The sequence below is a fragment of the Lagopus muta genome, chromosome 2 (assembly GCF_023343835.1).
Source record: "Lagopus muta isolate bLagMut1 chromosome 2, bLagMut1 primary, whole genome shotgun sequence".
In the NCBI taxonomy this organism is placed as follows: Eukaryota; Metazoa; Chordata; class Aves; order Galliformes; family Phasianidae; genus Lagopus; species Lagopus muta.
In genome coordinates this window covers 73,339,748-73,362,498 of record NC_064434.1, presented here as the reverse complement: position 1 = coordinate 73,362,498, position 22,751 = coordinate 73,339,748, and the positions used below count along the sequence as shown (strand labels likewise).

The following is a 22,751-nucleotide window of genomic DNA, read 5'->3' as shown; positions in this document are numbered from 1 at the left end:
ACAACACAGGAACTGCATGGTAATTTAAAAGAAATAAAACAATCTGCATTTAAGATTTCAGTTCCTATTACACTCTGGACCATATCTGCAGACCTTTCATTAACAATAGAAATTTATTTTGATTTCTTTACACTATAGAAACTGCCTATATCTGATGTTCTGCTCACTTGACTGCTGCCAAGTAAAATGAGCAGTACAACCATGTGTATGGACGTTTCTAAAGGTGTTTTGTTGAAATTATGATAGCATTATGAAAACAACTGTATAAATTACAGATAAATACAGCTGTAAAGCAGAGGTAGATTTGCTTTACTCTACCAGTGCTTCCTCAGTTATTTCAACAGAGGAACAAATCTGGGATCTAAACATACCTTTCATGCCAGGGTATCAGGGCAAGCAGAGATCTTGCCATCGCATCTTGTTGGCATTGCACAGTGTCTACCAGAAACTAGATCTCCCTTTAAGCCAATAGGCTACCATCAGAAGTAAGAAATCTGCCATGTTTACTAACGTGTAAGTTATGTATATACTGCATTAGAAGAGACTAAATATGTAAAGAACGGAAATTGTTCAGGTGGTAATGACATTTTCTCCAAATACTGACTTCATATGATGTCTATTGAAAAGCACAGTAACAGAGAAAATTAATGGCTTGACACACTGAAAGTATTCGGTCTAAAAGTAGTAGCAGAGTAAGAGTAAGTAGTAGCAGAGACTGTAGCTTTTAATTTTACATCTTCTGATTTTGAAACTACTGAAAAGATCACTAACATTTAACAGCACTTAGGCAAGAAAGCATTGTTCCAAGAATTGTGTTGCCCTTTATAAGTGAGTGCTATACAAAAATTGCTAGCTATATATAGCTACAAGATAGACTGCTATCTGATACAACAAAAACTCAGAGGTGAATTCCACAAAATTCTGTTCATTTTATTTCTAAATTATGCTTTTAAGCAATGGATATATTTTTCCCTTCATGTTGCCTATTAGTTCTTTCTCACTTCTTTATACCATATAAGAAACAAATACCCCTTTTTTTTTTGCAAAAGTTACATATCTTAGTATTTGTTGTCAGCTAGGCACTTTCACTGAGTTAGTGCAAAGTTGTTTAATGGGCTGAATTATGACCTAACAAGCAGTAGAATATTGTACTGGGTATTAGGTAAATGTACCTTGGCAGAACTCCGTTAACTTGCTACACATCAGCTGAATTTCTCCTTGTGTGCTTAAAACAGATTCAAAAATCTGAAAGCATATATCAACTGTTTTTATTCAAGTGTGGCTCCACTCCTGATATACTCCTGACATAGAAGGAGCTTCTGGATCTGTGTAACAAGTATACTCAAATGGCTTTGTAGCTTCGAAAATGTCATTGGTGTTATCACTGGAAGCACAATCTTTCTCACAGTACTTCGGAACTTGCTTTGCAGAAGTCAGGAAGGGAGGTGCTATGAAAATGGGAAACAATACAAAATAGGGAAAGTGACTCACAATATATCCAGTTCTTATAAGATCCTAGATGAAATAATAGCAATACTCCAGAGTTTCCAATAACACAACCAAACCTTCTCTAGAAGTCGTTTCATATATGACATCCAATTCACTGTGTAGCAAATCTGCATCTAATATCTACCTGAGGTAGCTAATATGCTGTGAAAAAGATTTCTCTGCAGAATTTAAAGTTATTAAGGAAAAAAACCACTTAAGTACGTTTTTTCCCCTCATATGATGCAGTGGATGTCTCATTTAGACTTCAAAGCTACTACCTGGTTGCCTTGTTTACATATACAACTGTCTTGGAATGATCAAGTAAGAAGGGGTTTGGACTTTTTTTTCGTAAATTAGGTTCGCAAAGCTAAAGACACAGGGCAGATAGCTAGATGTCATGAAGATGCGATAAAATACAGAAGTTTCAATTATAAAAGTTTGTTCTAGAAAAGTTTTTCATAACTTGTCTCAGTAGATGAAGATATAGCATTTAACTGAAGTACTATATTTCTTGTATTTTTTTTCTAAATGAAGTTGTGCTTCCTTGTTTCAATAATTCATGTGGAGATCTTGAGTTAAATCTGGATAAAATGGTAATGGGAAATTTCCAGTGCACTGAAGCCTCGACAGAAGAAAAAACTCCTGTCTCCACTACAAAAACTTACATCCTACTCCTTCACAAGGAAGTAGATCCAGCCAGACAGGCTTTTATCCTTATATACCATGACTATTGCTCTTGCCAAAAACACAATGCTCTAATTTTCACGGATGATTAAAGAACTTAAAGTACTTCACAAGTTCTTTGATTTTGTTCTGTGCATTTGCAACTTACTACTATTAGGGAACTTAGGATCAATTAAGTATTCGCCTAGTTTAAGCACAAGCCATTGTCTAAATCTAAAGGAACAACTAGATAGTTATCTGTTTATATATACACGTATCTGCGTGAGTGCCTAAGGATGGATGCCTTGTGATATGCAGAGATGTTGCTTTTTCACCTGGCAGAGATGCATTGGGAAATGTTACTGAGAGTTTGTAATCACCCCACCGACTTGAGTGAAAATGGCTAATGCACTGAATTAGATATCAGCTTGATTTCCTCTGTTGAAATGAGGACAGAAAAAGATCTCCATAGTATTTAATCAGAGTTAGCCCCAACTCTTGCTGTGTTGCTCTTACAATTAGCTGAGCCACCGCGATAAACTCAGAGGCCTCTCTGCATCAGGAAATAGAAATGAGTCCGAGGTACAACTAAAGGGCATTCATAATGAATGCCACTGATCTCTCTCCAGCCCTGTCTAGTAACAAAGAAACAGCCCATCCTGGCTTCATGCCAGTCACACTCAGCTTGGCATGGGAAAGGAAAGGTTTGGAAAGATTTGACACAACAGTTAGGTCAGGGCTGGGTGACAAAGTGCTGTGTCTGTGCAAGCCTTACCACACAGTAAGTGGAGAATGATAGGGGCTCCTAGGCACCACTGTTATCACAGATTTGCTGGGATATGGTTGCTCATTTTCCTGTGTCAGCTGTATCTGTCAGAGCACTTTGAAAAACAGTAACATGTAGGAAACACGTAAGTGTCTGCATTTTGCAAAGTTCTCTGACAAATCCCATCAACCATTCTACTCTCTAAGCCTTAAAAATTTGCTGCTGGTTAAAAAGAAAAAGAAAAACATTAAGGTGGAAATATGAAAATAACTGGGGGAGAAAAAAAAGATATGTTTAGAAAATAAATTGAACATTAAACTTCTGCCTTTGTGTGAGAGACCCTTCTCTGACTCTTGAGTCTGTGTAAACCTGAATAAGGCCGTGAAAGATAACATTTTCTCCTCCCTTATGATTTCTCTTTGTCAGGCACTGACCATTTCACCATTCCAGAGATGCTTTTTAGCATTTGGGATGGATTCAGTCCTGAAAGGAGGAGTAAGAGCCAACACTAATCACCTGGCCTGTGCAACTTGCTTCTGGGGTTGCACCACAGAGCACATGACTTAGAGCTTCAGAGGGTGGGATGCACAGAGAACTCACACAGCATCAGTCTTACCAGAATCAGAGAATCACCAGGGTTGGAAGGGACCTCAAGGATCACAGATCTCCAATTCCCCTGCCATACACAAGGCCACCAACCTCCCCATGTAATACTAGACTAAGCTGCTCATGACTCCATCCAATCTGGCCTTGAATGCCTTCAGGGATGGGGCATACACAACCTCTCTGAGAAAACTATTCCAGCATCTCACCACTCTCATAGTAAAGAAAGAGTCAGACATTGTTTTCTATATGAGAAAAATAAGACAGGAAGGAGAAGTGCCTGCTCAGGATCCTCCATCAAGGCTGATACAGCTTCAGAAATGAAATGCATGTTTCCTGAACCCCAGCCCAGTTTTCCACCCTTAGTAATAAATTATGGGCTATTTGAATATTTTAACTAGAGGACAACTATGCGAAATCATTCATACATCTGTAAAACAAAGGCTCTCTGGAAAACATCATTTACAGTTAGTAGTCTTTACAGTGTCTGACACTCCCAGTGTCTGCAAAATAATTAATAGAACATGGCAATGAGCTAGAGAAACAGCTGATCTCCGTAATTATATTACGTTGTAACAAAATTTACTACTCATAGTAGATCCTCTCATCTATCTTCATACATTTTTTATTATTTCTCTTTTCAGATTTAGGTATCTAGCCATAGAGGCTTACCTTTTACAGGCCAAGTTTTAACTCAATATTAATAAGTACAACAGTAGACCCAAAAAATAAAACGTGAAAAATATACAGAGCAAATCGTACATGGGAAAGGCAAGTCCAAGGCTGTTGCTGAAGAAACTATAACAGCATGATTTTGAAGATAGTATTGTAGAATCATTTCAAATAATCTTTCTCCCTTCATGAGAAAAACAACTTGTAGGTAGATGTCACCATATTATGAAAGGCTGTAGACTCAATCACTTTACAGAGTAATTACTAGATAATAAAATTATAATCACTGCTTGCAATATTAATCTTTGGTAAAGGTGGCTGAAATAATCTCAGAGGAACCAGGAGATTGTTTAGAGAATGGATCTTAAGCAGCAGCAATTAAGTAAAACTGGGAGTTTATGTCTCAGGAGAAAACATGTAACAAAGACAATTTTATTACACTTACTAGTTACTTGTTACCTTACACTTCTGTTTTCCGCAGTAGAATTCCATCACTATTTCATATCCCTAGCAATTCTGAAGATAACATTCATGCTCTGAAGTAATGCCAGAGCCCCACCACTCATCCTCACACCAGCTGGCATAGATTGTTTACATTTATGCTGTTAGACTCGGCCTGGAAATAGGACGCTCACATCCAAATAGCCATCGTTGGTGGTTTCTCCAATATTAATTCCTAAACCCTCCCAGGAATTACCTGGCAGACTGCTAGCCAACTACATGCAGGACTTAACTGTTCGAACAGTTAAGTAATGTGGACAGTGATTTCTGCACTGCCACCTGTGTGCTGGCACAGGACAAATCCAATGATTACCTCCATGCAAAACGTTTCTGTCAGATGTAATGGGCAATACAAAGGTGAAAGAATGATACTTGGAAAGGTTAGAGAGGTCTAAAGTTTTTAAGAGGGACAGTAGTGGGACTAAACAGTGTAGTGGATAACTCTAAGCAGAACAGAATGAGCTTCATCAGACCAAGATAACAGGATGTTGCAATTCTCAAGTTAGGAAAGAATGAGGGATGGATCTAAATGAGGGAATGGAACATCGTCTGCATTTTAGAACCATTAGGCAAAGAGAATCATAGAAGTTCAGAGCCAGCCTGTGGCTGCAGCTTGGCTGAAGATCATGTCAAGGAGTCCAGGCCTGCATATTATGTAGGATGGCAGTGCTGTTCCTGGCAAGCAGAAAGTATTGGTAATGTTGAAAAGATGGTACAAAGTTGCTTCTGGCACAACTGAGCTGGATCCCCACAACCTAGAACCCTCATATATGAATTGAAATTAATTTACCCAGACTTATATAACTGAGTGACTGATTACAGAGCCTCTCAGAAATGGGAAATCTGAGAGCGGGGAAGGAAGCCACCAGATTAACTTTTCAAGTAACCAAGTTATACATGCCTCAATGAGAAAGGAGCCATGGAGGCCAAAAGAAAAGTAGAAGTGTCTGACGAAGCTGCCAAGACTCCCCAGTAGCCTTCATTAAGCTGATTATTGCTGTGTCCTTCTGATGTACTACTAAGGTAGAGTGCTCAAGCTCAGGAAGCTGTAGCAAGTGCTAAAGTAATTCAGACTGCTTTCTTGGCAAAAGGAGCATTTGAGGTTAGAGTCCGTAGTTGTTGCAGTTTAAGTTCCTATCCACAGGAGCTGTCAGGAACACCTATATGTGCCTGAGCAATGGGCTTAGAAGTCCCTCCACCCAGTCATTATAATTGAAGGGACTGTGGGGGAAAGGGAACAAACCCTATTGCAGTAATCAAGCCATCAGGATAGGCGACCAGAAGATAGCTTGGGAAACTTAACTATTTTGTCTTGTCTTTGGGAGTAGACGAACCAGAAAAATAAAATAATACATTAAGTTTAAAAAAAAAAAGAAAAACCTAGACCTCAGCACTTCTTGACACATGTATGACAGCATAAGTGGATGTATGCACTCAGGTGATTTTCACATTGGAATTAGCCCAGAATCCTGAAACTGTATTTTCAGAGTAATCCAACTCCTACTGGCTATATCTAAATCAGCAAGCTCAAAAAACAGCATCTTTGTATTTAATCACGGTTTCTTTAACTGCATAACAACTGGAAAATTATTAACATGTTTTTGAACCAGCAGCCAAGTAACACACACCCAGACAACTCCTGGAGGTGATCAGAGATTTGTCATGGGACAATTCCTATGAGACCATCTGGATACAACTACTCTGTTTTGAACGATAAGGCAGTGTAACACACCCATTGGTTTCAGAGCCAGACAATGGGTCCTGGGATTGTTCAATATACTGGTTTAGACTCACTTGACTGGGATGAATAAAAGTTTTCCTACCAGCAGTTTTGCTGGTAGTTTCTCCAACAGAAGTCTCAAGTGTGTATACTGCATACTGGTGGCCCGAAGCATCATCTAGGAATGTGATATGAGTAGTAAAGAGTAGCGATAGGACTTACTCAGTTCACCAACAGCTGTCATTTTTCCATTCTGTGAATACTGCAGTAAGAATGTAAACATTTGGCAAAGAAAATATTACAACATTAAACTTTGTCTGGTAAAGCACTACACAATTCAGTGTGTCACATTCTTTCCCAATATTACCAGATTATGAAAGGGACAGACATTGTGCTGAGAATTTCATTTATCAAGAAGAGTTACTTGGGAAAGAAATAAGGACTAAAACTCCTGGAATCTCTTCCTGATAAAGGGTGCCAAAAGAAGACTGCATGATCAACAGCTGGATCCTTTAAGGCTTGTTATTATCTTTTCTCTCAGCATGGAGATGCAGTTCCTATACACTGCTGAACTACAGGTAGTAAGAGGGCTCAGTAATATTTGCTTTTAATAACTGTCTCTTATCTTATACAGTTGTTCAGTGGCAATAGCTGCAAGTAATAACAGGAGTAGCTGTGGTCTGATGCTGTCACAACTAAGTAAATGTATTCATAAGTAAATAACAACGATGATAATGTTTCTGAGGCTGAAAGCTGTTGTGGTGCACGTGCACAAATAACACTTACCAGGTTGTTTCCGCTTGTCACATCTTTAAACTTCAATGGGCTCTGATTTCCAGTAGCTATTTTCCATGCTGTTCAGCACCAACTGCTCTGCTCGAGAAAAAGAAACAGACACACTGTGCTTTCATGGTCAACTCCGTGCTGCTCTGAAGCATTTTTCAGTCTCTCCATATCACCTGAGAGGAAGAGAGATTTGTTTGTTTTTCTCTCTGAAGAAATACAAACCAACCTGATGGCAGACATCCAAATCTCATTCATTGCATTGTTTCTTTGAGCTTATAAATACCTGCAGCTATGAAATTAAAGGCTGGTCTGAGCTCCTTTTCAGAAGCTAAGTAAAATATTTATATAACCTGAATTTTACAATAAATAATCTATCTTTTATTACCCGTTAGGAAAATGGATTATTTTGATCTAAAAACCTCATACGTATCGTATGCTTTGGTCTAGAAAAAAACCTCTTATTTATAGAGTATTACCAAATAGTGGTAATACAGATGCTTGCAGGTGGCCAAAGAGGGATGCTTATGGCTCCAAGGCTTATTTATGATACATTATTTATTGTCCCTATAAAACGTTCTTATACCATTACCTTGTCTGATATTTCTCAAGGACCAACATAACCATAAATATTCACTGCACTTTAATGTATTTCTACAAATGAAAACACTACATTGCTCTCTCAGCACCTTATGCTACCCTTGGGTTGTGCCTTTCCATCCCTTGATTCCTCATTGTGCCTGCACAGGACTTTGTGCGTGGGATGATTTAGTCAGTGAAGAATGCTTCAGAGACATAGAAATACAGGGGTTTATTAAAGGAAAGATGGAGATGAACCAGAAGGCAGACTAATGTTTAGAACACAAGAAGTTTACACATGTGAGGAAAAGGCAGTGAAAAAAGTCCTACATTCTTATTACAAGATTGGCTAGGATTCAATCACAGAAAGCTATTTTCCAAAAGATTCTACTGTCTTTAGGACAGACTATTTAAGAATCTTTGTATTTAACACAACTACTACTAGTAATAATGATACAGTATGATCGTTCTTAGTACCACCTCATGAACATGAATTAACAGGTAGCTAAATGCTGTCTTATGTTTCCAAACAGGATTCCCTTCCTAAATAAAAACCCTTTTTCTGATGTAGAAGGACATTCCAGTCATCTTTCCTTTGTTATCTTTCACATGGACAGCATGCAAAATGGTATGAATATTCAGAGTTAAAATATGCTAATCCAGATTCTGTATAGATGGACATTCTCCAAAAGCATATTGGCAAAGGAGGAGATAGGGTATTACTGCTCACCAGCTGGAAGAGTTTTTCTTACTGTCTGCATTCAAAACATATTATAGAATAAGGAAACTTAGGTCTAATTCCATATCTGTTCAGAGCTCAAGCATAGCACCACTATTAACCACAGAATAATAGCCAGAGCTTTCTGTACATAACCGAACTTCCTTGCTTAGAGAGCAGAATACAAGTAACAGTATCAAAGGAGACCAACAAATTCATTCCAAGGCACCCAAAAAAAACCAAAAAACAACAACAACAACAAAAAAAAAAACAAAAAACCACCACTGCCCCATCCAGTCTGGGGCCCTGGGCAGCCTGGTCTGGTATTAAATGTGGAGGTTGGTGGCCTTGCATGTGGCAGGGGGGTTGGAAATTCATGATCCTTGAGATACCTCCCAACCCTGGCCGTTGTGTGAGTCTGTAATAAAAGTGAGAGAAGTACACAATTACTATGTTAAAATAGTTTAATCTTCTATGTGACTCACTACTACCTTGGCAAGCTTGTCTTACTTGTTTCTTGTTATTTCTATTTATGACCAGAATAAGAAAAGCATAAAAATTACCTGGAAAGATAGATCTGCAGAAGGCCAAGTGAGTCATCATCATGCTTCATCCTCCATGAGCACAGGAAATGTTATTAAATAACTTATGGGTCACAGTGAACACCTATTCCCCTCACCTACATACAAGAACCATTATAATCTTAATCAACATCATGAGAGTTAAACCTTCAGTAAGTGCAAAATATGAAGGGTGGACAGATTCAGGGACTGAAATCTGGGATGCTGTCATCTGTAGAGATGAGCCATCATCTCCTTCCAGTACCACACCTTCCCCAGGCAGGAAGAATAAAGAAGTAAATAAATGTGATTGAAGAAAAATTGTTTTTCCATGGACAAATAATTACTGCTGCCATTCATAACATCATAAATCATAACAGTTTAAGCAGAGACAAACATTTCAGCATTGCTGACGGTGCTAAGTATAGCACAAGCTATAGTCATTATTACCTAATTATATCCAGCTTAAGAAGGATGCTTCTTTGCTTGCTCATATTTTAAAAAAGGCTGAAAAAATCCTTCAGCAACATTTCTTAGTGCTGAAGCACCCAGTTTCTCTTCTCCTTGCTATCAACCTATACCACACATACTTAAAGTACTGACCAGAAGTAAGGTCCTAGTCTGGATCCAGACTTGACCATAAAAGTGACTGCAAAAGGTCAAATGTAACTCTAACATTCTGATTGAGATCTGAAGGTGAGTCTCCAGAGGCAAAGTTTGATGTGAAGGTATAAAGAAAATGCCTGCACTTCTCATTTACTGGCTGCCTGGCATCTCTTGGGTTTTCCTTCAGCTGCTGGAGACACTCAGGTAGTCCAGGAGACTATTCCTCACTGTCTTGGAATACTTGGAGAGATCATCACGCTAAAGAGACAGACAACATTTTCTCAAGCAAAAATCAAAGTAACCCACTGAAGTCTGAAGATCTCTGGTTGTACTACAGCCTTATACAACTGGAGTGCCTTATTTTCCAACTGCCAAGAGAGCTTATGCAATTCCACGAACTCCAAGATTCCACGAACACCACAATTAGCACAGTAGCACTGGATCTAACTTACAGTGCATATACTAAAAACATAATGAACAAGAAAGTCATGGCTCTACCTCGTGTTTTTCTGTATACAGTCTATAAGTATGCAAACGTGCCTTTCTGAGTGCATGAATTGAAGTGGGGGCCACCCACACACATTGTTAATGATTTGTAAGTTCAGTCTGTATTCATTTTGCAGTTACAGCCAAAAGTGAGGAGGATTACAGATTGTGTGGCACCTGTTCACTGAATTCATATTGCAGAATATAATAAAACCATGCACCAGTGTCTTAATGCATCCCCATTTACACAGGACATTCATTAGTTTGTACAAAAATCCCCTGAAAGATATGTAAATATGGTAAGCAATGTAATGACACTGCTATCTCAAAACCAATAAATTACTATACCACACTCTTCTACCTCTTGCTTTCTAGACAAAGTAGTAAAAAAAAAAAAAAAAAAAAAAAAAAAAAAAAAAAAAAAAAGTTGTTCAAAAACAAACAACTATCACTGAAAAAGAAATGCCTCTGCAGGAATAAGCAGCAATCGTAGCTAAGTTTATGAAAGCCTTTTCTTTCACATGTGCCAGTTTACCTCCTGGCTTCTGTGACAGTCCCTAAGGAGTTTGGAGATATATACTCTCAAACACATAACTTGCTTTTTCTTTTAGCCCAACAGCTTTTGACTTCTTGAACAGATTATTCAGTTTTGAAAAGATTATTCAGTTTTGGAAAAAAAAAAAAAAAAAAAAAAAAAAAAAGAGGAAGAGAGATGCTAAAAAGACTTAGAAGAAGAAAAAGAGAATGCATATAAAAAGCCCTAATTCTAAACCTTTGGGGGCTAAGGAGGGTGGAATAAAGACAAAAGCCACAACAAAAACGAGAACAAAACAATACAGTTCTTCTGGAGTAGGGATGTCTCGTTTTTGCCCAAGCACACCACCTGCTGGGTGTATATCTTCAGGCATGTTGTAGTGGCACTATGGAGGCAGCTCGTACCAGCTAACATTGCTGTACACTCTGACTTGAGTCAAAGCTGAGAGTTCTGGTCTCACCAGGTTTCTTGAAGGGTTTGAAGTTTTGGATGCTTCAGGGGTAAATTCAATCCAAGCTAAAACAGAGTGGGTATCCAACCAGAAGGCTGCAATGGCATTGTTTCATTTCATGCACAGATTTTATTATATGTCTCACAAGGATATTTACCACTGATTAGTTTAGTCTAATATGCCCACACACATAGAAAATGTGTGTATCTTGCTCTGAAAGTAATGCCTACTATTTATTCCCATGGAAAATACAACAGATACAAAGAGCACAATAACAATATTAGATATAGCAAATTCTCAGCTGCACAGAATCACAGGGTCTAAGGGGTTGGTGTTGACCTCTAGAGATCATGGAGTCCAGCCCCCCTTCTAAAACAAGTTCCCTAGAATAGGTTGTACAGGAAAGAATCCAGATGGGTCTTGAACTTCTCCAGAAAAAGAGACTCCACAACCACCCTGGGAAACCTGTTCCAATGTTCTGTCACTCTCACAGTAAAGGTCTTCCTTGCATCTGTGTGGAACTTCCTATGTTCCAGTTCGGCCTGCTGCCCCTTTTCATATTGCTGCATGTCACTGAAAAGAGTCTGCCTCCATCAGCTTGACTCCCATGTTTTAGATAAACAGTGTGGAGGTCCCTTCTCACCTTTTCTTCTCCAGACTGGACAATCTTAGGTCACTCAGCCCTTCCTCACATAGGAAATAGTCCAGACCCCTCTTCATCTTTGTAGTTCTCCACTGGACTCTGTCTAGAATTTCCCCGTCTCTTTTAAACTGAAGATCTCAGAACTGGACATAGTATTTCAGATGTGGCCTCAACAGGGTAGAGTAGAGGGGAAGACCATCTCCCTTGACCTGCTGGCCACATTCCTTTTAATGCACCCCAGGATCCCATTGGTTTTCTTGACCACAGGTGCACACTTCTGACTCATGGCCAAACTTATCACCAGAGCCCCAGATCCTTCTTCTCAGAGCTCTTTTTGAGCAGATCAGGCCTTAATAAGTACTGATGTGTTTGGTCATTCCTTCTCAGGTGCAGAACCCTACACTTGTTCTGGTTGAAGTTCATCAGGTTCCTCTACACCCAGCTCCCCAGAGTTCACTGTCCAAGTTTCAGTGAATGGAAGCACAGATTTCTGGTGTGTCAGCCACTCCTCCCAGCTTTGTACCATCAGCAAACTTTCTAAGGGTGGATTCTACCCCTTCATCCAGATCACTGACAGGTACACTGAATGAGACTGGACTCAGCACTGACTCCTGGGGAACACCACTAGCTACAGGCTTCCAGCTAGACTCCATGCCATGATCCCCTGAGATTTGAAGTCCAACTTAACTCAAAGCACATGGATTACAGGAACTAAGGGTATAACACACAGGTCAGAATCCAACTAATCTTTTCTGAAATACAGCTAGGGCACACATCAGACCGACATCCTTTGTCTTCTAAATTCGTAAACTGAAACTGTATTAAAAAAAATAGTACTTTAATAAAAGGTAGTACAAGACAGTAATAGAAGAAAATTACTGATGATGACAAATAAGGATAAATACTACTAGAAGAAGAAATGTGGTGGAAGAAGTTGTTTCGTGTGAGGGAGATCATCCTCAGTGGAATAAGCAATATGACAAAAAGATGTAAGACCAGAAGAAGATTATATGAAGACCAATTCATGTGGAGCACATCAGAGAAATGGCTTGTTCAAAATATCACAGTGTATCAGACCATAATGAGAACGTGTTCAAGAAGCAATAAAAGGCTGCAGTGACTGAAAGTGAAGGACAAGAAAGGGCAGAGACTTGACAGTATAAGTGCTGGCAGCCAGCAGAATGAGTGTAGTTGACAAGTCTTTGGCATTTGACTCCAGTGCATACCTTTATTTTATTAGCATGCCGAAGTTTACCACATTCATAACATTTTAACCTTCAGAAAAACATATGAAATACCATCATAAACTATCTTAAGGAAAAGGGTGAAAATTGAAGAAAATGCAAATCAGCATTTCTGGTAGGAAAAGAATAAGGTCCTGTTCTGTACATCAGCCTTTAAAAAAGAAGCCCATCTGCCAATATCCTCTCCCAAAAAATACTCAATTCAAGCAGATATCAATATCAAACATTAATATAAGATACATATCCAGTTGGTCATGCAGGAAACTCTAGTTGTTTTTGAATATAAAGAAGGTTATTTGAGATGAAAAAAAATGAGAAAACAGTGGTATTTTTGGAACATTTGTCTTTGCCACGAACCGTATTTGCACTTCTCTATTTGAAGTTTCTAAGGAAATATGGGACATTAACCATCCCCTCTGAGGGCTCCTCAGAATATAAAACCTGCCAGACAGCTTATGCCATAGAAATTTTCCAGTTAGCACACATCTTATATCTACAATGTCACTTCTATTTGACACATATAGTCAATGTCACAAGATGCCTCTTTCCAACATAGATTCAGAAACAACCATCTGTGATGCCATATGTAAACGTGTCTATAAAATAGCCAGACTTCATTAATCAATATTGAAAAGAATGGCATGATACGTGCATACATTTATCAACAAAGGAATCAAGATACGCACCAGCTTCTTCAGACTGCTCTAGTTTAAGTGTTCTCCTCAAGATTTCAAAGGAAGTTATGGTACTACATCAAACAGGCCAGGGATCACTTCCCTGCTTGGGACAGCAGTCTATTTTGGTATGCTCCCATACACCCTATGAAGATGAAATGCATTATAAAAAAGGAAGCTGTACCCCTGCTACATGATTTGTGTTATTCTCACAAACCTTTAATATCTGAACAAAGTTTGTCAAACGTACTCTAGAAACTTTTTAATTTTCAGTGAAGTCTTTCTTGACCATGAAAGGCTTTAGCAGCTTTGGTAGTGTCATGGCTAGTGGTAAGATTTCAGTACTCTAGCAGAAATAAAGTAGAATCTGTTCTTTTCAAATGATTGCATTTATAATGAGAAAAAACATACTAATCTGTTGATGCCAGTTTGTCCTCCACTAAGGGCAAAATTTAGCACGATGACTGCTGACATGAAATACTGACCTCCCCAGAGATATAATTATTTTTAATCTATTCTGTTGTTGAGAACACAAAAATAAACTCTAGTTTAGTGTATCCGTCTCAGGTCAGCAATTGATTCCTTTCATTAATCTTCTGTTTGCGTTTTAGAACAGTGATGCACAGTCTTCTAGCTGTTACTCCACAGGAAAAAGTGAGAGAAAGAAATATCTCCAATGTGTATAGTACTGAATCATACTGAACTATTCCCTCCAGTGTTGAAGTATTCAGGTGTATGAATGATTTTGTTATTTTTCTAGCAGATCTATTATATGGCCTGCAGCATCTCTAAGCACTGGCAGTTCCCCCATCAGGAGACAAGACAGTCCAGTGATGCAACACCGCCAGTGCCAGCTGCTGGCCTCAGGCATATATTGAGTTTGTAAAGCCTCTGTTCTGAGGATTGTTGGCTTTCTCTGCACTTGTCATGACCTGCCTGCAGCTTTTCTGTCAGTCGATTTAGCTGTAAAAGCAGTTCGTCACATGAAAAATTGACTATGAATAACTCATTTTGTAAATTTTTGTAGGGTAGAATCATAGTTCTTTGTACAGACAGCAGATAGAGAAATTCTGTAATAATGAATTTGCAACAGAAAAAAAAAACTTTAGTGTGAAGAAGCAGTGGCTTGGTGTGGCAGCCAAGGGTTAAAGCAGCAGAGAACACGAGGAGTACAGGGTCAGGATGGTGGAATATAAGGCATGGGCTAGCACTAAGGGGGCATAACTACAAACTCAGTGGCCAGCTGATAAAATGTAGACCTACAGACCAAGAAAAACAATCGTAGAAGCAGCAAATAGAACAAAATACAAATAATTTCCATAAAAATCAACATTTACAGTAAAATTTAAACATCATAAACTTACAGAAAAATGAGGAAAGAATAAGCTGTAAATGTACATTAACAAATACATAAAAGGACCCTAAGCAGAATCCAGAGAAAGGAAAAGGAAAACAACGCTATTTTATTTGAAGGAAAGGGCTCAGGATGTTAATGATTTATTCTCCCTTTTGCACCCTGGTAGAAGCCTTTTAGTACAGAAGGGAGTGGAAAAGTGACCATAACACAAGGAAAAGGGCTAGAAATTAGAAAATAGGCACACAAAAATTTAAACTTTATTCTTACAACTATAATTTTTTCCATGCTGTAACATTCTTCTTGCTTAGATTTGTATTAATTATTTTATTCATTTATTAAGGTTTCAATTACAGTACTACCATTCTTAGCTTTACATCTAAGATAGTTTTCTTTTTTGATTCTAGAAAAATCCTACATGCAAAACTAACTTAAAGTGAATTTTCTACTCAAATATACATTAACTACAATGCAGCAACATGTACTTTTATTGACTTGTGTAAACTGTTATGTTTAATGCATTAAAATGGTTGTTTTCAAGACAAAGATCAGTCTGAACTGCAAGCTTTGGTCTGATGGATAGTTCAAGCTGAAATGTGGATCCAAGTTGCCTGGCTCCAAGAAATGCACTGTCACTTGAATCAATCAAACCTGAACTTCACAGCTATTGCTTCACTCCAAGCTACTTAAAGTAATCATTTCTGAGCTTCTGGATACACACAGCAATATTGGTGAGAATATCCTACACTTTAAAAAAAAAAAAAAAAAGATTGAACTCTTGATGATTCAGAAAAAATATTATGTTTAGGCAGTGTAATGGCATGAAAAAGCAACACGGTCTTCAAACTTACATTTTCTAATGTTCTGTGCATTGGTAGGTATTAAGTAATCTTAAGTAAAAAAAAAAAATCAATCATCTCTAGCAGACCAGCCTCCCTCAGAAGAGAACATAAGCTGTGAACATTTCCCCACCACTTTTTCCAGTCTCCTTAGGATAAATCTTTAACTTTGTTTGCATACTATAATTGAAGGCCCTTCCTCCTTTAAAAAAACATGCATCTCCTGAGAACAATCAGTGAGCAGCCAATTACAAAGGTTAGTGTTAGTTCCTGTCTGTTACATGAAATGACTTCTTACAGAAACAATTGACAGGCACACAGCATTCAGGATCAATGCAATCTTTCCTTTTCCTTTCCCTTTAATTCCCAAGAGTGCATAACAAGGACAGATGCCCATAGAAATTGGTTAGTAAAACAACAGGCAGGATGCAGTTGTGTTCTTTCTTAACAATAATCTTTACAAAAATATATCTTTAATCAGGGAAACCATAAATACAAATCCTCTTACTGCAGAGGAAAACTTCAAGGTCTCCTATTCCAGAAAAGGTCACATTCATTCATTCAAGCTATGGCATCCAGGATTTGTCCTACAACCTGATCTCAAGCCAGTAAACTTGATATTAAAAATGCCAGCCTGGAAGAAAATAAAGCTCCAAAAATTCTCCCCTGAAGACCTTGACATCCTGCACCATTGCAGCCTCCATATTCTGTACAGCGTAAGAACAACTAGAAATTATGTCACCTACCTGCTATACAACACACCACAGTTAAATGTTTATGTTGTTTCCTGATAAAATTTTCATGTACTGACAGTGTACCCAGTCAAGGGCAACATACCCCACACACCTTGGAGCCCACACAGACAGCCACCACATCTCTGATCCTATGTGAGAGCAGAAAGCCCTTTCTTATCCTCTCCTTCAAGGTGCACGAGTATCTTTTGTTAGGAAGGAAGACATCATGCCTCACCAGTCATCTCTGAATGCCTTCCAGTTCCAAAAAATAATGAATTAAATATAACCATTAGGCTGGCACAATATTTACCTAATATAAAATATAAATATATAAAAAATATAAAGTGGTATAAATTTCACTGAAGGCTCTTTTGTTTGAGCATACAGACAAATATTTGGGCTGTATGGTTTGGAAGTGAGTACCAAGAGTCAAGCATTTGGTTACTCAAGACTTTTCAGTAACAAAAAGATTAAATATAACTAATAATTACATTGTTAAGAGTACTAGCATCTCAACAGCAATAAGAGCTAACAACAGAAGTTCTAATGAAACAAGGCATAAAGACAGTCCCTATAAAGCAATAAATAACAGTTATCTTGATTTTACAGCCAGCACAGTTACTCAGAGCCCTGCCCAAACTGACATTGACTGTCTCCAGGGACAGGGCAACCACTACCTCTCTGGGCAAACTGTACCAGGGCCTTACCACACTTAAAAATCTTCTTCCTTATTCCAACTTAAATATTCCCTCCTTTAGGTTGAAACTGTTTCCCCTTGTCTTGTTACCATAAACCCTGTTAAAGAGTCTGTCCCCTTCTTTCTTAAAGCTCCCTTTAGATACTGAGAGACTGCAATCAGGTGTACCTGAAGCCTTCTTATCTCCGGGCTGAACAGCCCCAGCTTTCTCAATCTGTCCTCAAAGGGGAAGTGTTCCATCACTTAAGTCATTTTTGTGGCCTTGCTTTGGATAGACTCTATATATGGAGCCCTTGCTGTTTTGAGGGCTCCACATTTGGATGCAATAAACTAAATTACCAGCTCTGATTTTATTAAGGGCTTTTTGAGTTTCACGGAGATTGAAAGTATTGAGTGTTGTAGAAGTCACAGCTACTTCATTTGATTTCTAACCCTACGTATGTTTTCAGGCCTTGTGTATACTAATTCTTAATTAAATAATAAATCATCAGTCAGATCCTGGTGTGTATGATAGAAACACCCACTCATAACTACACTGCTGATGTCATTGTACATAGACTTTTGAAGAGAAATAGCTTAGAAACAGTGAACATTTTAGAACAAATGAAGGCTATAGACAATGGAGTTTTGTGAAATACGTGGAAAAAAGCAATGTCTCCAACACTGTAAACAGAAAGATAAGTATTCACTGGACAGGCTCACTAAGATCTACAGAAGCATCTTTAGATAACAATGAAGCTAAATCAGATGTATGAATTATGTTTTAATTAGTTCCATAACACTAGTTTCTTAATCCATATATTATAAATGTATAAATAATGCTGGATGAGAGGATTTATTGCATACAGCTATTGACATCCTTCTAACCCTTTATGATTCATTTTCTTATTATATCTAGAATCACTGCAATAAAATCCTTTGTTATGTTTACCCAACAAGATTCCCAAGGCATGTCTTATAGATAAGTATTCTGCCTATACAGATGCTGAAAACACTGGCAATTAAATAATTGCTAAATCTACAAAGTGATCATAATTCAACTGTGTCTGAAAAATTAGTATTTTTAAAGAGTAAAATAAAATTCACAAAAGATACTTATAGTCAAAAGTCTCTAGCAGCTAACTTGAATGTCTCCACTGTTCTGACAGCCTTCATCACCAAATGAGCATACCTTAAAAATTGCGATGAGAAAAACATTGTGCAAAGGCTATCCATGACAAGGATTAAATACGCCCAGACAAAGCCACTAGAATTAATTTCAAAAACTTACAGGACATACTTGCAAGACACTTTAATGCCATGAGGAGTAAAATGTGATAATATACTGATCCAAGGTCTGCATTTTAGGGTGAAAATAAAAGTTTTAATTATAAACCATAATTAATTCTTGTAGCAGGGCAGTGTCTCAACTCTACCATGCCATATCTGTCTCTCAATCAACAGAAAGAAAATAAAACTCATACCACACTAAAACATTTCATTTCAAGCTGACTGGCGATTAACTAGCAGAATATGTATACAAGCCAGACTAAATGGACATTACCATTATCATGGTATTAACTATTTCACAATCTAATTTATTTATACTGAATGAAAATTTATCAATACTCATGAGTAGATTGACATGTGAAAATGTTAAGTGATGAATTTACTAAACCAAACACAGTAAGATTTTTTCAAATCGCAGTCTCTGGTCTAGATAAAATTAATTTTACCAGGGGAGAGCCAGTAATGACATATCTATAAATATGATACAAGTTTAAACGAAGGAGGGATTTTCCCCAAGTAAAAATTTTCAAAAAACCCCCATCAAGTGCCAAATACAGTAAGCCTGATTTTGATCACTACCTAGCTATTCTGTCATACACCCAGTATTTTATGATATTTGTATGAAACAGACAGTTTAACTATTTCTGGTTTCTCTGGTAAAAGCAGACTTCATGGATTATAAAACAGAAACAAGATGCACAACAGCACAGCAACATTCTAGTGGCTAATAAAGAGATTGCAGAATATGGTCTAATGCTGTTCCCAGAAATATAAATTTAAAAGATCTGTGTCTGACAGGAGCCAGCAGAGAACCATCCAAGCTTTCCTTATCCCATGACACAAAGAAAAAGAAAATAATGGTTTAGTCTCTAAATAGATCTGTATTTACTAGCAAGACACTTCTTGGCATGCAGAACAGCACTCAGTTCCCATCACTGTTATTTCCCTATCTGTCAATCTGCAGAAGACCTAGTGCACAATAGAGGTATTTGATCACAAACCACATTACACATTTTCTTTCCTGGGCAATGTTATTTTTGTCACTTTGTTGTTTTCTTATTTATGGAAAGGTATCTTTACACACTATGAAAGATAACATTCTGAAATTCAGTCAAGGACAAGTTGTGGTGCACTGAAAAGCACTGAGAATATAATTTTTGTACAACCTAGAAGTGAATATTTTTAAGTTAGCTATATAAGCAAAGCCTTTGTTTTAACCTTAAAAACTAAATGAATTTCAAAATGTAACGTCCATTTCAAATCAAGTATTCGAAAACTTAGCTTGAGAAATGAAAAAAAATTCATCCAGTTTTTTTTTTCTTTCTGCCTTTCCCAAAAATATGAAGTAATCCCTAGCTCACTAAAACCAAGTAGTCATTTCTTTATTAGGAAACTGCCACCTTCACTTACTACTGTTGCCATTTTTCTAGGGAATCTGGTTTTAAATGTCACATAAGTAGCTCTGCTGAATGCCAAGCTCTGTGATGTGGGCTGAGCAGCTGAGAATCTTCCCCCACATAGACTGAGGTGTCAGTGTCTCATATGCCTGTTTTCATCTGAACTTCCTCATTCCCTGACTCTCTTGAGCCTTATTAGCAGAACTTTTAGAACTGTTTCAGTATTACTTGCCAGAAAAGCCTCTACTTTTTTCCTCATTCAGTCAAAAAAAAAAAAAAAAAAGAAAAAGAAAAAAAAAGAAAAAAAAGAGACAACACTAAGAACTTCAGGGTTGATTTGAATACTCAAATCCATAGTTCTTGGAAAAGTTTAAAAGGCAGCAAAAAAAATTTACCATATCTGCTTCATAGTTATCATTAAAACAGTGGGACAGATCTCAGGAAGAACAATGTGGAAAAAAGAATTACTGACTTAAACAACGGAGAAGCCTTAAATAAGAATAGAAGAAAAAAAGCAGTGCCATGCTCTGAACAGAGTTTCTAAAGAGGTAACTTTTTCCTATTTATTCAAAACAAAAAATTTTATGCAGGTATTAACTCTTCCGCATATAAATAATTAGCTTAATTTTTCACAGCTCTTTTTCTAGAGTCTTCAATAAGCTCTCAAAAGTTTCATTGTCACACAACCACTACACCTTCCATACCAAATGCCTACGCAGATCTTTTCTTTCTAGTCTTGCTTATTCTAATAAATCACATAAAGAGTATAAAATTACCACCTGGTTTAATTCTCCAGTACAGTGCTCAGCAGTCGAAGTTGAAAAATGCAATTGTTGAAATGAGCACCCCACACAAGAATAAGGGCTGTCATGGAGTATAAATGCTGATAAGTACAATGGGTAGAAAGAAACATAATTTGGGCTTTTCGTTGCCTGGAACCTTCTGTGAGGATCTTTGGAGGTCATCCCTACCCAAATAAGTGCCCACATTGAATTAACAAGAAGGCAAAGAAAAATTATTTCAATCATTTATTTTACAGTAATTGATTAATAGACATATCAACTTAATTGATTTAACTTTAAAACCAACCAATCTAGTTTTGTATCTAGTGTTCCCATATCAGTTGCTCCTGGCACACTATCCAAAACAAAGATGACTAGGAAAAAAAATAAATAAATAAAAATCACATTCAAATTGTCTGAAAGTTTTTAAATGCTGGTAGGGTTAAGAAAAAAAAAAAAAAAAAAAAAACAACTTGATAATCAACAAGGCAAAGAGGTGTTATCAGTAGCAAGTCTTACAGCTCAGCAAAGATAGCTTTTGAGATAAGTGTAAGATAGCAGCCAAAAAACTTTTAAGAGCCTATTCATTCTTCAGACATTTCTGGGTTGAGGGGGATTACTTAGGGTTGGATTTGGGCTACAGCTGAATATCCATTACCGGAATGTCCATTACTCAGCTTCACCAAGAAAAAAATCCTTTGCAGACTTTGAAACCATCCCATGATGCGAGTTAAAACTCAATAAATGAGAGGAAAATTTAGAACTTGCTCCAAAACACATTGTTGATATGAAACCAAAACTATATTGAATTCTGCTACACAATAAAATCAGATGTGAATCACCAAAAAAGCTCTCAGCTTCAATCTCTTCTTACCTCACTATTTTTACCTCACCTAATGACATAAGATCATGGTCAAACTTCAGCCTTTGCCTAGCTCGCAAGTAAAGGCAAGCGTCATCGGTATTTTAGCATCTGAACAGGCCTCTTTTAACCCGATAGCTTCTTCCTAAAGATATTTTAATCACTTTCCCATGATATGGTAGCTTTTTAGAAGCCACAACACAATAGAAAGTGCAGCAAAAAAAGAGCAGAGGAGCAAAGTCAGAGGCTACTTAAAGCAAGAATCTGCTGAAATGCAACAGCCATAGGCACAGAAACAAAGAAAAGGAACTACTTACCTCCAGGAAGCTTCAGGTACACAGAGATCTCCACCAAGATACCCTCTCCTCCATTGCCAATCCTTAAATGAGATCTGGGAAGGGGTGAATCATGGCTCCATATCTTCTAGTCGCTCAGGTAAATTGTATGCACCTGAGCTCCCCTGGATTAGCCCTGTCTTCTTACCAGGTGCTCAATCACTGTTTCAGGCCATGACTTAGCATTTCTGCTACAGAAGTATTCTCTTTCCAGAAGTATTTAGAAGTATATCACTAGGTTGTCACTTGAAAACTGAAAAATGCATTAGAAACACATAATAATCATTAAACATTTAACTAATTTCTGTTATGAGTGGCAATCCAGTAGTGTATTCTTTTGTAGATTTTGAAAAACTCAGTGCACTGTGTCCTTTTTGCAGGGATAGCTGATACAACAGCACACCAAAAAATCCAGGATATTACTAATCCCTGTTTTCAATTCTTTCTTTTGAGAACTATTGATAACTAGTCTACACCAGTAATAAATGCACTATGTAACAATAATTAATCTATGTATGATGTGCCCTGGGACCAGGCCCAAGAAACCAGGGAGAACACTATATTATTACAGTTGCCTCTTGAAGTAAACTTTTTTTTTTTTTTTGCTGGTACTTCATTAATTTATGGCAAAAATACAGTTAGGTGGCTGTGACATCACCTTAGACCAAATGCTTTTGCTGGCAACTGTTATCTGCAAGGCTTGTGAAGTCCTCACGTAAATTCTCAAGCTGCAGGCTTTTGTGATTAAACCTTGTGGGAAAGAAAACTGACACACCTTTCCTGAGAGAAT

The 22,751-nt window shown here is 37.6% G+C and overlaps 1 long non-coding RNA gene across 1 annotated transcript; it reads right to left on the bottom strand.

Annotated features, from left to right (window-relative positions):
• Positions 1–120: 120 nt before the first annotated feature.
• Positions 121–21,969, bottom strand: LOC125689503 (uncharacterized). The gene is made up of 3 exons (XR_007375311.1): positions 21,944–21,969; positions 7,200–7,286; positions 121–1,448 (listed from the first exon to the last, which is right to left on the bottom strand). It is a non-coding gene; the product is annotated as an uncharacterized LOC125689503 (long non-coding RNA).
• Positions 21,970–22,751: the final 782 nt, after the last annotated feature.